Below are 15618 nucleotides of genomic sequence, written 5' to 3'. Positions count from 1 at the left end.
TACCCTTTGTTTTGTTTTTTTTGTTTTCATATCATCATTTACATGTAGCTTTATTTACATTTGCAAGTCCAGTACGCTAGATGGCTGTAGTGTAAATTCATAATGTTTTTTGTTGCGCCCAAAAAAGTGTTAATACTGTATATATTGGATTTATTATGCACCAGCTGTCTGATACTAACATTCATCTTAGTTATAGTTTTAATTAACTCATTTGGTGGGTGTTAACGTCATGAGAAATTGCTAATGCTAATCAGTAGCATGTCAATAGCAAAGCCAATGTATATTAGCATCAAGCTAACATAACTTTAATAGCGTTTTTTGAGTCCATTTCTTTGTTGGCATTGACAATTGCAACATTTATCTAAAGGTAGTTTGACTCAGACTGCTCTCAGTGCTGCTGGAGTGACCTCCAAATGCCAAACAGAGGTCAAATGAGTTTCCAAGTTGGATATTCAACAGACATTCAACATCCAGCCAGGCTGACTGTTTGTCCCCGGCACTGAAAACTCATGCCACGTCTGTCAGTCCCTGCTGACAAGTGCTTTAGTTTAAGGGACCGTCAATAAAGTACTTGTCATTAGCTCACTAAGAACATTTCAATTGTCAGTAGCTTTAGTCATGTGACCTCAAACCTCAAACCTACTTTCATATTGTTTGTTCATCACTGCTGTAGTCGGCTCATGCCTTGAATTGTCCAGTTTTAAGGGATAAACAGTAGAAAATGGATGGATGGATGGATGTTTAGTGACAGAGTGGAAACTGTCAAACCTCAAGCCCACCAAGTGCTTGAACCCAAAGCAGTTTTGGGAGAAAAGTTTACTGGTCAGATGAGACTTTGCCTCACCTCCAATCAAGAGTGAAAAGGCTGATCTTTGTACACAAGCAGCTTTTCCAACAAGACAACAATATTAAACACACATAAAAACTGTTTTCAAAGGGTTTCAGGCAGGTTTCTGGAATGTCCGTTCCAGAGACTGGACCTTAATCCTGCTAAACATTTGAGAACATTGCTTTGAACTGGCTCTGTGTCAAGAAAGCAACACATTTCAATCAAATCTACGAGTATTTCCAAGAACGGGGTCAAATATGCAAGTAAAATGTTGCCAGAAGCATCTTGCTTCATTTTTATTTATTTTTACGTGTTGTGAAGAAACCCTTAATTGCTCCGTCGTAAGAACATCAGACTTTCATTCTGACTTCCAGGATTCAAGTCCATAATTTTTATGGACAGAATTTCGAGGCACAGTCAGGGCGTTGAGGGGATCGCGTTTGGTGACTGCAGGATTAGGTTCCTGCTTTTTGCAGATGATGTGGTCCTGATGGCTTCATCTGGCCAGGATCTTCAGCTCTCACTGGATCGGTTCGCAGCCGAATGTGAAGCGACTGGGATGAGAATCAGCACCTCCAAGTGTGAGTCCATGGTTCTTGCCCGGAAAAGGGTGGAGTGCCATCTGCGGATTGGGGAGGAGACCCTGCCCCAAGTGGAGGAGTTCAAGTACCTCGGAGTCTTGTTCACGGACATGATGTTTAATGTGAAATGGTATGAAATTGTCTGATGTATTATGTTGTAAGTATGTTCAATGAAATAAACACAAGAAAGAAATAAAAGAAAGAAAGTATAGATCGACTGACTGAGTTTATAATGCAATTTTACCAAGTGATAAAGTAACAGCACAAAGCACACATCAGTCATATTAAATGATGCATCAAGGACAATACTGTAATGACATCAAATAGATATTTTTAATTTCACCAGAGTACCTGGTTGGTTTCACATCTTGTTCAACCACTTACCAGAGGGAACAAGATACCTCTTTTTTCAAAAATCATCATCAAAAAAGTATAGCTTGAAGAAAGGCTAAAGTGCCATGACACGGAGTCGAACTGGGATTGCAGCGGCCACAACACAGAGTACTAACCACTATACCATCACAGATATAACTGAGAATGTGTTTGCTTCCCTGTTCATGTTCATAGACAGAATAGTCACATCTAGTTTGAATGCTAGTGACCAAGCCCCAACAATTTTTACTCTAACAAGAGGAAGGCGTGCTCAGGTAAGATTTGTTTTGTTTCACCTTTTTCCTCACCCACTTTGTTCTGATTGAATGTCCCGAGTATACCAACAGATACAACGTCCAGTTATCTATTCACAATGATAACAAGACAAAAAATGCATGTTCCAGTTAGTAGGTATTTATTTTAAATGGAGAAAAACACTCTCAAAGAAACAGCACTGAATTTTGTTTCAGTTCAATTAACGAAAAACAATGAGCTACCCAGGAGTTGAACCATGAATATTCTGCTTCGTAGTCAGACACGTTATCCATTGCACCACTAGCCCTATGTGAAGAAATGTTTTACTGTAGTACAAGTTGTATATTGTAAACATCTTAGGCCAAAGGAACACACAGTTTACATGAGGCTTACTACCAAAACAGGGCTTTACTGACTGCTTATGTTGGACTTTAAAATCTAGTGACCTTCTATTTGTTGCAGCCTGGGCCTTCACCAGCTCTACCTGTTGCAGCTAACCTCCACTAAAAATTAAAGCAAAATGCTTCTGGCAAAATTCTGGGGAGCATCCAAGTTAAATGCAGCTCAGAGTTGGCAACTTTGGAAGAGGAGCTTCTTTTTTGGTCAAAACCTTCTTTTTTGATGATGATGTAAAACTGGCCTATCTGTCAAAAATGAGCTTTGGGTTCAAGCACTTGGGGAGCTTGAGCTTTGACAGTTCCCAGCTTGTCACTGAACATGCTGACTAATTCACTTTCACCTGAGATTGCCAATATGCATGTTATCTCAGATATTGGACAAATCAGTGTTGACAAGGTCCTGGGTAGCTCAGTCGGCAGAGCATCAGACTTTTAATCTGAGGGTCCAGGGTTCAAGTCCCTGTTCAAGTGGCTGATGCTGACCTCCATACGTTTCTCAAAAAATGTCCCTTTGCCCCACTGCAGCAGTCCTTCGAATTTATATTTAATTTTAATAGTTTTCAACAATGATTGTATTTCCTCTATTTCATTTGAAAAACTGATATTCAAAAACATCCCTCACATCCACTTTAGTTCAGGTGGGAGAGCGTTAATGTGATCATCTGAAGGTTTAACCGCAATACCTTAAACACAAATTGTTAGACAGTGTATCTGTATGAAAAAGTTGTGGTTAATATTTTGCTGTAGGTGTGTTAGATGCACCTTCACCTCACACTGAGCTCAGCTTTATTACTCTCAGTTTCAAGTTATACAGTCTAAGACAAACCCCTAAGGCAAGAAATTTGTGTTTGAAACAGCCCGATGTAAGGCTCAGTTAAAGACCAAACTTTGGCTTAAGGAACGATACACCGTTAAACCACGTAACGGTTGTCCAAATTACAAATGGAGGAAAGGTGTGTCACTACTGATACTAGGATTCCACCAGCAAGGCTGGCAGGTCAGGGAGACCATTTCAGTATTCTAAGAGCCACAGAAGGGTTATTAGTAAGAAGACTTGATTCAGAAACTCAGCGAGTTGTGCTGAAACCCGGGATCGAACCAGGGACCTTCAGATCTTCAGTCTGACGCTCTCCCATATGAGCTATTTCAGCTACACAACATTTGCTTGGGTTTACATATTCAAATGTAACCAAGGTCTGCCCTATTGGTGACTTTTGAGGGGTGGAAGGAGGTCTTTCCAAGGGGTCTCAAAGTCTAGTATTGGTCAGCAGAACAGGTACTTGAATCCCGGAAGCTCAAAAAGAATGTCTTACGCTCCATGACTGAGCATATCAGGGTCTCTAAAAAATGTGCCAAAATGCTTCTGGAGAATGTTTTACTACGGAGAATGTTATGATTATTGCAAACATTTGGCAGATTTTTCAGAAATGTTCAAAAGTTCTTAGCTGGCTAATAATTAAGTCTTCAAGTGTAGATGAACCATGCTTAGAAGAAAGGTAGTTTAAACGGTATAAGAACAGATACAACTACCGGTTATACATTCGCAATAATAAAGAGAAAAAAAACACGTTTCAGTTAGTAGATTTAAAAAAAAAGAAAAAAAAAAGAAAAATAAACTCCCCCAAAAATTGTACAGAATACTGTTTCAGTTGAGTTAACAAACAACAGCACGCTGGCCAGGAGTTGAACCTAGAATCTTCTAGTCCGTAGTGAGACACATAATCCATTGCATCACTATCCCTACAGAAAGAAACATCTTACTGTAGGACAGGTTGTGTTTCGTAAATATCTTACGCCAAAACAACACACAGTTTACATCCTCAGGATGTAAGACATTATTTGGATTCTTATTTGAACGACGTCACACAGAAATGTAATGTATGAATGAGTGAGAATGAGGGAGGGACGTTTTGGGTTGGTGCACTAATTGTAAGTGTATCTTGTGTTGTTTATCTTGATTTAATAATAATAAATAAATAAATGATAAATGGGTTGTACTTGTATAGCGCTTTTCTACCTTCAAGGTACTCAAAGCGCTTTGACACTACTTCCACATTTACCCATTCACACACACATTCACACACTGATGGAGGGAGCTGCCATACAAGGCGCCAACCAGCACCCATCAGGAGCAAGGGTGAAGTGTCTTGCTCAGGACACAACGGACGTGACGAGGTTGGTACAAGGTGTGATTTGAACCAGGGCCCCTCAGGTTGCGCATGGCCACTCTACCACTGCGCCACGCCGTCCCAACATCTTTAAGGAAAATGTTATTCTAGGGAATATTAGTTCATGTGCATCTCATAGTTACAAACCCCAAAACCAGTAACGTGTAAATAAAAACAGAATACAATGATCTGCAAATCCTCCTCAACCCACACTCAACCGAATAGACTGCAAAGACAAGATACGAACTGGAAAACTTTGTTGTTTTTTACTAATATTAGCTCATTTGGAATTTGATCCCTGCAAAATGTTTCAAAAAATCTGGCAGAAGAGGTAAAAAAATAAGTTGAGGTATGCTAATCAAACACTTATTTGGAACATCCCACAGGTGAACAGGCTAATTGGGAACAGGTGGGTGCCATGATTGGGTATAAAACCAGCTTCCATGAAATGCTCAATCATTCACAAACAGGGATGGGGTGAGGGTCACCACTTTGTCAACAAATGCGTGAGCAAATTGTCTAACAGTTTAAGAACATTTCTCAACAAACTATTGCAAGGAATTTAGGGATTTCACCATCTACAGTCTGTAACATCATCAAAAGGTTTTGAGTGTCTGGAGAAATCAATGCGCGTAATATTGAATGACCGTGATCTTTGATCCCTCAGGTGGTACTGCATCAAAAACCGACATCAGTGTGTAAAGGATATCGCTACATGGGCTCAGCAACATTTCAGAAAACCACTGTCAGTAACTAAAGTTCGTCTCTACATCTGTAAGTGTAAGTTAAAACTCTACTGTTCAAAGCGAAACCTATTTATCAACAACACCCAGGAACGCCGCTGGCTTCGCTGGGCCCAAGTTCATCTAAGATGGACTGATGCAAAGTGGAAAAGTGTTCGGTGGTCTGACGAGTCCACATTTCAAATTGTTTTTGGAAACTGTGGACGTCATGTGTCCTCCGGAACAAAGAGGAAAAGAACCATCCGGATTAATCCACGTGCAAAGTTCAAAAGCCAGCATCTGTGATGGAATGAGGGTGTATCAGTGCCCAAGGCATGGGTAACTTAAACTTCTGTGAAAGCACCATTCATGCTGAAAGGTACATACAGGTTTTGGAGGAACATATGTTGCCATCCAAGCAACATTATCATGGATGCTCCTGCTTATTTCAGCAAGACAATGCCAAACCATGTGTTACAATAGCGTGGCTTCATAGTAAAAGAGTGCCTGCTACTAGACTGGCCTGCCTGTATTCCAGACCTGTCTCTCATTGAAAATGTGTGGTGCATTATGAAGCCTAAATTATGACAACGGAGGCCCCGTTGAACAACTTAAGCTGTACATCAAGCAAAAATGGGAAATAATTCTACCTGAAAAGCTTTAAAAATTGGTTTCCTCAATTCCCAAACGTTTACTGAGTGTTGTTAAAAGGAAAGGCCATGTAACATAGTCGTAAAAATGCCACTCTGCCAACTTTTTTGCAATGTGTTGCTGCCATTAAATTTTAAATTAATGAATATTTGCACAAAAAAAAAGTTTCTCAGTTCGAACATTAAATATATGGTCTTTGCAGTCTATTCAATTGAACATAAGTTGAAAAGTCTCTGCAAATCATTGTATTCTGTTCTTATTTACAAATTACACAACGATTGTAGCTGAGATAGACACCAGCGCCCCCCGCGACCCCAAAGGGAATAAGCGGTAGAACATGGATGGATGGATGGACAACGCGCCAACTTCGTTGGTTTTAGGTTTTGTACTTTAAGAGTGCTGGTACTGTCGTACGGTACCCTTTCGAATAGTTCTTTCTAATAATAAGGGCCGCTCCTCCCTACACAGATATCAGGCACTGTGCATGTGTGAAGAAGTGCATGCAAAAATTAATCATATCCCCAGTTGCATGTCTTTGGAAGTGTGAGGAAGTAACTTGAGGGAACCCACGCATTCACGGGGAGGACATGCAAACTCCACACAGAAAGATCCCGAGCCCGGGATTGAACCCTGACAACTCAGGATCTTCGTATCGTGAGGCAGACGCACTAAACCTTCTGTCACAGTGAAGCCCCGTGTCATACCAAAGACTATAAAACTGGGACCCATTAGGAGCGGCATAGCTGGGTTGGTAGATGGGCCGTGCCAGCAACCCCAGGACTCCAGGCTCGATTCCCGCCTCCGCCATCCTAGTCACCGCCGCCGTGCCCGTGGGCAAGACACCCCACCCACCCGCCCCCAGTGCCACCCACACCGGTCCAAATGCAACCCAGACACCGGGGCCTCACGATGTAAAGAGCTCTGAGTCACCAGAGAAAAGCGCCATATCAATACAATTCACCTCACTAAGTCCCTGCTTGGCACTCAGCATCAAGGATTGATTGATTGACTGAAACTTCCACTAGTAGACTGCACGGCACAGCACACACTCCGCACAACCGACAACCAAATGGCAACACCAAAATAAGCTCCCCAACTTGTTTAAGTCGGGGTCCACGTTAATCAACTCATGGCAAAAAAAAAGACATGCCGTGACCCGGTGTTGGAAGGGTTGGAATTGGGGGTCAAATCACCAAAAATGATTCCCAGGCGCGGCCACCGCTGCTGCTCACTATTCTCCTCACCTCCCAAGGGGTGATCAAAGGATGATGGGTCAAATGCAGAGAATCATTTCACCACACGTAGTCTGTGCGTCACAATCATGGGTGCTTTAACTTTAAATCCTGCACATTTTATTTACATGTGACCATCACTTCATAATTCATAACGCCGGATTGTAGTCAGCTGGAGGCGTGTCTTAATGAAATTAAACAATGGATGTCCGCTAACTTTTTGCAACTCAACGCCAAAAAAACGGAAATGCTGATTATCGGTCCTGCTAGACACCGACCTCTATTTAATAATTCAACTTTAACATTTGACAACCAAACAATTAAACAAGGCGACACGGTAAAGAATCTGGGTATTATCTTCGACCCAACTCTCTCCTTTGAGGCACACATTAAAAGCTTTACTAAAACGGCCTTCTTTCATCTCCGTAATATCGCTAAAATTCGCTCCATTCTGTCCACTAAAGACGCTGGGATCATTATCCATGCGTTTGTTACGTCTCGCCTCGATTACTGTAACGTATTATTTTCGGGTCTCCCCATGTCTAGCATTAAAAGATTACAGTTGGTACAAAATGCGACTGCTAGAATTTTGACAAGAACAACAAAGTTTGATCACATTACGCCTGTACTGGCTCACCTGCACTGGCTTCCTGTGCACTTAAGATGTGACTTTAAGGTTTTACTACTTACGTATAAAATACTACACGGTCTAGCTCCATCCTATCTTGCCGATTGTATTGTACCATATGTCCCGGCAAGAAATCTGCGTTCAAAAGACTCCAGATTATTAGTGATTCCCAAAGCCCAAAAAAAGTCTGCGGGCTATAGAGCGTTTTCCGTTCGGGCTCCAGTACTCTGGAATGCCCTCCCGGTAACAGTTCGAGATGCCACCTCAGTAGAAGCATTTAAGTCTCACCTTAAAACTCATTTGTATACTCTAGCCTTTAAATAGAGTCCCTTTTTAGACCAGTTGATCTGCCGTTTCTTTTCTTTTTCTCCTATGTCCCACTCTCCCTTGTGGAGGGGGTCCGGTACGGTCCATGTACTGCTTGCCTGTGTATCGGCTGGGGACATCTCTGCGCTGCTGATCCGCCTCCGCTTGGGATGTTTTCCTGCTGGCTCCGCTGTGAACGGGACTCTCGCTGCTGTGTTGGATCCGCTTTGGACTGGACTCTCGCGACTGTGTTGGATCCATTATGGATTTAACTTTCACAGTATCATGTTAGACCCGCTCGACATCCTTGCTTTCGTCCTCTCCAAGGTTCTCATAATCATCATTGTCACCGACGTCCCACTGGGTGTGAGTTTTCCTTGCCCTTATGTGGGCCTACCGAGGATGTCGTAGTGGTTTGTGTTGTGGTTTGTGCAGCCCTTTGAGACACTAGTGATTCAGGGCTATATGAGTAAACTTTGATTGATTGATTGAATTCCAACGCTGTGGTAATGCATGCATGTGTGTGCACGCTGGGACCGGGGAAGCGTACTGCGTTTGAGTACGAGTCGAAGTCACCACAGTCTACCTATAGTAGTGAGAGTGTGCAGGCTAGGGGCGTGTCTACAACGTCAAACCAGGTTGAAGAGTTGTTTGACACTTACTCATCAAGCCATTCATTTCAGTTGCTGTCAGCACGAAATCAGGAAACAGTTATGCTGTTCATATTTTTACAAGCTGTGCTCTCTGTGCAGCTAAAGTGAATCATAGCTGGCTAATCACTGCCAGCTGCCCTTCCCCTTCCCCCTCCGCTCCTTGCCCTGCTAGAGTCTGCGGCTGGCAGGCAAACTCAGGCCTCAGGCTGCAGGAATGAGGGAAATCTTTCATGTGCCACATCAGCATTTATCTTCACTGACCATCGTGCACTTTGCCAGCCAGCTAAAGCCCACCCACTCGTGTCCCGCTGCAATGACAGGACCACTCTGACACACTGGAGGTGGTTCTGGAGTAGGGCTGCAGCTATCCGTTATTTTAGTAATCTATCGATTTGGTCGATCAATTGAGTAATCGGATAAAAAACACTTTATAGCTTCAATTTAATTGAAATGAACATGAACATTTCTGCCTGCCATAACCGTCCCACACCCATGTTTGAAGTTCAAGGTACTCCATGCGGTTTGCACTGTTTTTAATTCTTTTCCAGGGCGACTCTGGGCATAAACAGTGGTAGTCATATTCTTTCAAACAGAAATGCAGTAAAAAACAATACAGTATCAAAAACAGGTGGTCTACTATTTGCAACGTTTCGTGGCTAAGAAATACTCTCATTAATTGTCAACAACCTACAGTCCGATCAGAAGTTTACATACACTTCTCAAGAACATAATGTCATGGCTGTCTTGTGTTTCCAATACTTTCTACAACTTTCTTTTTTTCTTTGTGATAGAGGGATTGGAGCACATACTTGTTGGCAGAGGTGGGTAGTAACGCGCTACATTTACTCCGTTACATCTACTTGAGTAACTTTTGGGATAAATTGTACTTCTAAGAGTAGTTTTTATGCAACATACTTTTACTTTTACTTGAGTATATTTATAGAGAAGAAACGCTACTTTTACTCCGCTCCATTTATCTGCAATCAGGTCGCTACTCGCTACTTTTTTTTTTATCTATCTGTTAATGCACGCTTTGTTTATTTTGATTTTGTCAGACACGCATTCAAAGTAGGAACTATGCATGCCTGCGTTTCACCAATCACATGCAGTCACTGGTGACGTTGGACCAATCAAACAGAGCCAGGTGGTCACGTGACCGTCATACGTAGAACCCGACTTGTTGAAAAACCTATTGGGGTGTTACTATTTAGTGGTCAACTGTACGGAATACTAATAAAAGTTTCAATCAATCAACCAATCAATCAAAAGTGTAAAGGAAAAAAGACACTTTTTATTTCAACCGTACTTCCCGTCAAAAGCCTAAAGACTGATCGCACAGTTCCTGTCTTCACAATAAAAGCGCCGCCCCATCGCGCCTTCGCTAACAAAATAAGAGTCTCCGAAAGCCGGCGCAAACAAGCTAGCAAGCTACGGAGTTTGCCGCCAATGTATTTCTTGTAAAGTGTATAAAAACGAATATGGAAGCTGGACAAATAAGATGCCAAAAACCAACGACTTTCATGTGGTATTAGACAGGAAGGAGCAACTTTTTTTCTCCTCCATTTGAAAACCGGGACGTTATCAGCACTATACTGTCTGATTCCAATCAATGCAAGTGATCAGAATCAGGTAATACACCAACTTATATTCTTGTCTTCATGAAAGATAGGAATCTATATGTTAAACATGCATGTATATTCATTAAAACACTTTAACATGTCAACAAAAACGGCAAAATAAATAAGTATAAATTATATACTGTATATATAAAGGTATGTATGTATGTATATATATATGATATGTGTGTATGTATATGTATATATATATATATATATATATATATATATATATATATATATATATATATATATATATATACATATATATATATATATATGATGTGTGTGTATGTGTATGTATATATGAGGTAGATCACCTCAACATGGTCATTTATTAAGTAATTGACTAACGTTGAAAAACTTATTGGGATGTTACCATTTAGTGGTCAATTGTACGGAATATGTACTGTACTGCAATCTACTAATACAAGTTTCAATCAATCAATTAATCAATTAATCAATCAATCAATAAATGCCTACTGAGCCTACGGTGCTGTTAAGTTATTGTGGCTCAATTTGCCTTAATTTTTTTTAATTTTAATGTGTTATTATTTAATATATAATATTGTTTTAGTTGCTTAAGAGATATTCCTGGCTCTGAATTTGCTCATTGCTATTTTTATGTTTTTGTGCATTACTTGTTGCCGTCATAATTAAACTAACAGGTTACTCATCAGTTACTCAGTACTTGAGTAGTTTTTTCGCGACATACTTTTTACTTTTACTCAAGTAAATATTTGGGTGACTACTCCTTACTTTTACTTGAGTAATAAACCTCTAAAGTAACAGTACTCTTACTTGAGTACAATTTCTGGCTACTCTACCCACCTCTGCTTGTTTGTCACAAAAAAACATTCATGAAGTTTGTTCTTTTAAGAATTTATTATGAATCTACTGAAAATGTGACCAAATCTGCTGGGTCAAAATTATACATACAGCAATTACCTTGAATTGATTAACGTGGACCCCGACTTGAGTTGAATAACTTATTCGGGTGTCCCCATCCAGTGGTCAACTGCACGGAACATGCACTGCACCGCGCAATCCACCAACAAAAGCCTCAATCAATCAATCCATCCATCAATCAATTTTGATATTTGGTTACATGTCCCTTGGCAAGTTTCACTGCAATAAGGCGCTTTTGGTAGCCATCCACAGGCTTTTGACCACTTCTCTTCACAAAATTGGTGCAGTTCAGCTAAATTTTTTGGTTTTCTGACATGGACTTGTTTCTTCAACATTGTCCACACAAATTGACTTTGGGAAGGCCATTCTAAAACCTTAATTCTAGCCTGATTTAGCCATTCCTTTGCCTTTTTTGATGTGTGATTGGGGTCATTGTACTGTTGGAACACCCAAATGCGCCAAAAAACGCATCCTCCGGGCTAATGATTTTAGGTTGCCCTGAAGAACTTGGAGGTTTATATGAATAGATTGAAAATTTACACCAATGAGTTGACTGATGAACATTATCACATCATTTATTCAGAAAATATAAATAACAACAAATAAATTATTAACCGCAACATGTAAGTGTAAAAAATGTGTACATTTTCAGAATGTGCTTGTTCTATTTTCAAACAAAGAAAACAATCTGAAGTTGTCTTTATTTTTAAGTTATCAGGCCGTGATTTCACCACTTGTGAGTAGATTTTTCTCCATGTGGCCCCCGATCTAAAATGAGTTTGACACCACACTCATAATCATAACACCAGAAGTAAACCAGAAGAAAATCCTCATCTAACATGTACAAGCTTTCCGGCAGAGGCCAGATAATGTGGAATGAGATTGATAGCCCTAAAATGCATTTTAAGCTAAATGTATTGCTAAGTTAAGCTTAATATATTTAGTACACTCCTCATGGCTGAGGACTTCACATTAGTCGCATGGTTTTGGTCTTGACCTCTGATAAGATTATGGCCAATCTTCAAAATGCAACCATCCATCCATCCATTTTCTACCGCTTGTTCCCTTTCGGGGTTGCGGGGGGCGCTGGCGCCTATCTCAGCTACAATCGGGCGGAAGGCGGGGTACACCCTGGACAAGTTGCCACCTCATCGCAGGGCCAACACAGATAGACAGACAACATTCACACTCACATTCACACACTAGGGCCAATTTAGTGTTGCCAATCAACCTATCCCCAGGTGCATGTCTTTGGAAGTGGGAGGAAGCCGGAGTACTCGGAGGGAACCCACGCATTCACGGGGAGAACATGCAAACTCCACACAGAAAGATCCTCAGCCTGGAATTGAACCCAGGACTGCAGGACCTTCGTATTGTGAGGCAGACGCACTAACCCCTCTGCCACCGTGAAGCCCCAAAATGCAACCTTTTAATCAAATTTGAATAATAGGATATCGAGACTGATTTGGTGGATTTAAAGATTCGTTATGTATAAATGTCAACCTATTGGTATGTCGGTATTAAATTGTAAATGGGTATTGGGTGGGTAGATGAAATTAATTGTATTGTACTGTATTTTGTATATAATATGACAATGTATATTTTAACTATGGGTCCCTATCCATAAACTGTATGCTTCTAGGAATACCTGAATAAAAAATATTGAAATTCAACGATTTAGTGCATTTGCAAACAGCTAAAATTATGTACAAAGCAAACTATAACCTGCTACCCAAGAATGTACAACAATTCTTCTCAACAAAAGAGGAGAAATATAACCTTAGAGGAAAATGTAATATTAAAAAAAAGTATGCTCATACACCACTTAAAACCTTTAGCACAGCCGTATGTTGAATTAAATTATAGAATGGATTAACCAAATAAATCAAACAAAGCACCAATATGACAGAACAAGAATTATGATGAATATCTTGAACGCCTTTTATTTTAGATAAAGATTATTTATGTGTGTAATATTTGTTTGCTTACTATGGTATATTATTTATTTATGTTCAAAATAAACGAAAACTGAACTGAAACTTTTTGCAGAACGGACTCTGATATTAACATAAGAAAAAATAATGTAATATAAAAGTATGTCTTCAAAGATATAAATAAACACGTAAAGGGAAGAATATCTAGAGTCGCGTGTCACAACACAGAGGAAGGAAAATGTCACCTTCGTTTTTATAAGTTAACTCAGGGGTGGGCATTACGTCGATCGCGATCGACTGGCCGATCCCGGAGGATGCGCCAGTCGATCCCAAGCCAGGCACCAAAAAACAGACACAAAAATGAGCAATCATCGATCACACCAAGACCCCACCCCCGTCAGCCGTCCGACACTCTCGGCACCCGAGGATCCCGTGAGACGACGCTGGCCGCCGCGAGCCCACACCCAAGAAAAAAATCACCAACAGGGCGGACGCAGAGAAACACATCCCACCTCCAGAGACCCCGCACCCACTGTCAAAACTCCAAAGACCGACCGCACAGCTCCCGTCCCCACCACAAAAGACCTGCCCCATCCCGCCCGCGCCAACAAAACAAGAGTCCCAGAAAGCCAGCGCGCACAAGCCAGCGAGCCACGGAGCTCGACGCCAATGCACCTCCCCCCCGCCCCCAGCGACCGCCCCCCCACCCGCCTGCCCACCCGCACAGCCACCGACGCCACTCACCCGCCGCCAGACACCAAAGGGCCACACACACATGCCACACCCACAACAAAGTGCCCAAAAACGAGCATGCAAGCCGGACAAATGAGATGCCAAATCCAACCACCCCCATGTGGCACTGGACAGAAAGGAGGACCCTATCTTCCTCCCTTTGAAAATGCGGACGCCATCAGCACCACTGTCCAACTCCAACCAACGCAAGTCACCAGAACCAAACACACCAACCTACACTCCTGTCCTCATGAAACAAAGGAATCCATGTGTGCCAAACACGCCCGCACCATCATCAAACACCACCAACCCGTCAACAAAAATGTCCCCCCCACAAACAAACAAACACAAATTATAAATAGGAACGAGCCAGATCTCCACGACCCCGTCAACTGAAAAGTAGCTCACCCGCAGAAAAAGTGCGAGCGCCCCTGAGTTAACCCTTTGTTCATCTATGTTGTCTCCCAAGCATAAGGCAGACTAAAAAACAAAAATTATTAAAAAATAAATTAAAAAAAAGTAAATAAATGCAGACCAAAATTAGCCACATGCTTGGTGTAAGACTCCTGCAATCATCAAGGATTAAGATTAAACATGTAAAAGGATCTGCTACTGTGCAACAGTTATAACTAAGCAGTGTTGTGGTTAATGGGTTATACTTGCATAACCCTTCTCTACATTCAAGGTACTCAAAGCGCTTTGACACAATTTCCACATTCACCCATTCACACACATTCACACACTGATGGCGAGAGCCCTAACCACGACCCATCAGGAGCAAGGGTGAAGTGTCTTGCTCAAAGACACAACCGATATGACTAGGATGGCGGAAGCCGGGATCGAACCCGGAACCCCCAAGCCGCTGGCACCACGCCGTAATTACTGAGAGTTGAGGACCATCTCTAATTGGAGGACGTCAATGCCAGCGTTTGGTGTGAAGTTTAAAAAGATACTTTTCTGAGCGCGACCATTGCTTCCAGCACAACAGTAAAGCAAGTATCAGGAGTTGAACTGGAAACAAGAAGTCTCCTGCCTGGGTTACGGCTCAGAGACTTCAGCTGAAAGGGGAGAATTGCTGAGTCAATATTATCCATCATCCATCCATTTTCTACCACTTGTCTCTTTCGGAGTCATGGGGGGTGCTGGAGCCTATCTCAGCTGCATTCGGGAAGAAGGCGGAGTACCCCCTGGACAAGTCGCCTCCTCATCGGAGGGCCAACAAAGATAGACAGACAACTTTCAATATCAGTGTTTGGCAAATTGCTTTTGAAAAGTAATTAATTATAAGCTCTTGTTACTTTGTCAAAAAAGTAATTAATCAAAACCCAAACAAAAGTCTGCTTAAAATGGAGCCAATGAATGCAGTGACAAAAGCGCTAACAATACTCCATTTGCATGTTTTGATCTGAATATCAACTAAGTATTAGCAATAATGTTATTATGAGCGCTAACGTTAAGGACCTACATTTAGCGGCGCATTGTTTTCCCGGGATGCAATCGGACTAGACCAGTCATGCCTTGAAGGTAGGAACATCTTTAATTTCTACTCAAAAAAGGGTACAAACAAAAGGCACTTGTAGCGGAGGCAAAAAACTTAACGCAGGGAAGAAAAAAGCACTTTGACGTAAACTA

At 41.5% G+C, this 15618-nt stretch overlaps 2 non-coding genes across 2 annotated transcripts; one reads left to right on the top strand and one right to left on the bottom strand.

The window, feature by feature from the left end:
* The first annotated feature begins 2833 nt into the window (after positions 1-2833).
* On the top strand, positions 2834-2906 carry trnak-uuu (transfer RNA lysine (anticodon UUU)). The gene has a single exon. It is a non-coding gene; the product is annotated as a tRNA-Lys (tRNA).
* Positions 2907-3513: 607 nt separating this feature from the next.
* On the bottom strand, positions 3514-3586 carry trnaf-gaa (transfer RNA phenylalanine (anticodon GAA)). The gene has a single exon. It is a non-coding gene; the product is annotated as a tRNA-Phe (tRNA).
* Between the last annotated feature and the right edge of the window lie 12032 nt (positions 3587-15618).

This window comes from Nerophis ophidion, unplaced genomic scaffold, assembly GCF_033978795.1.
Source record: "Nerophis ophidion isolate RoL-2023_Sa unplaced genomic scaffold, RoL_Noph_v1.0 HiC_scaffold_49, whole genome shotgun sequence".
NCBI classification, from domain to species: Eukaryota; Metazoa; Chordata; class Actinopteri; order Syngnathiformes; family Syngnathidae; genus Nerophis; species Nerophis ophidion.
The sequence above is the reverse complement of the archived record's forward strand: the minus strand, read 5'-3'. Positions and strand labels throughout refer to the sequence as shown.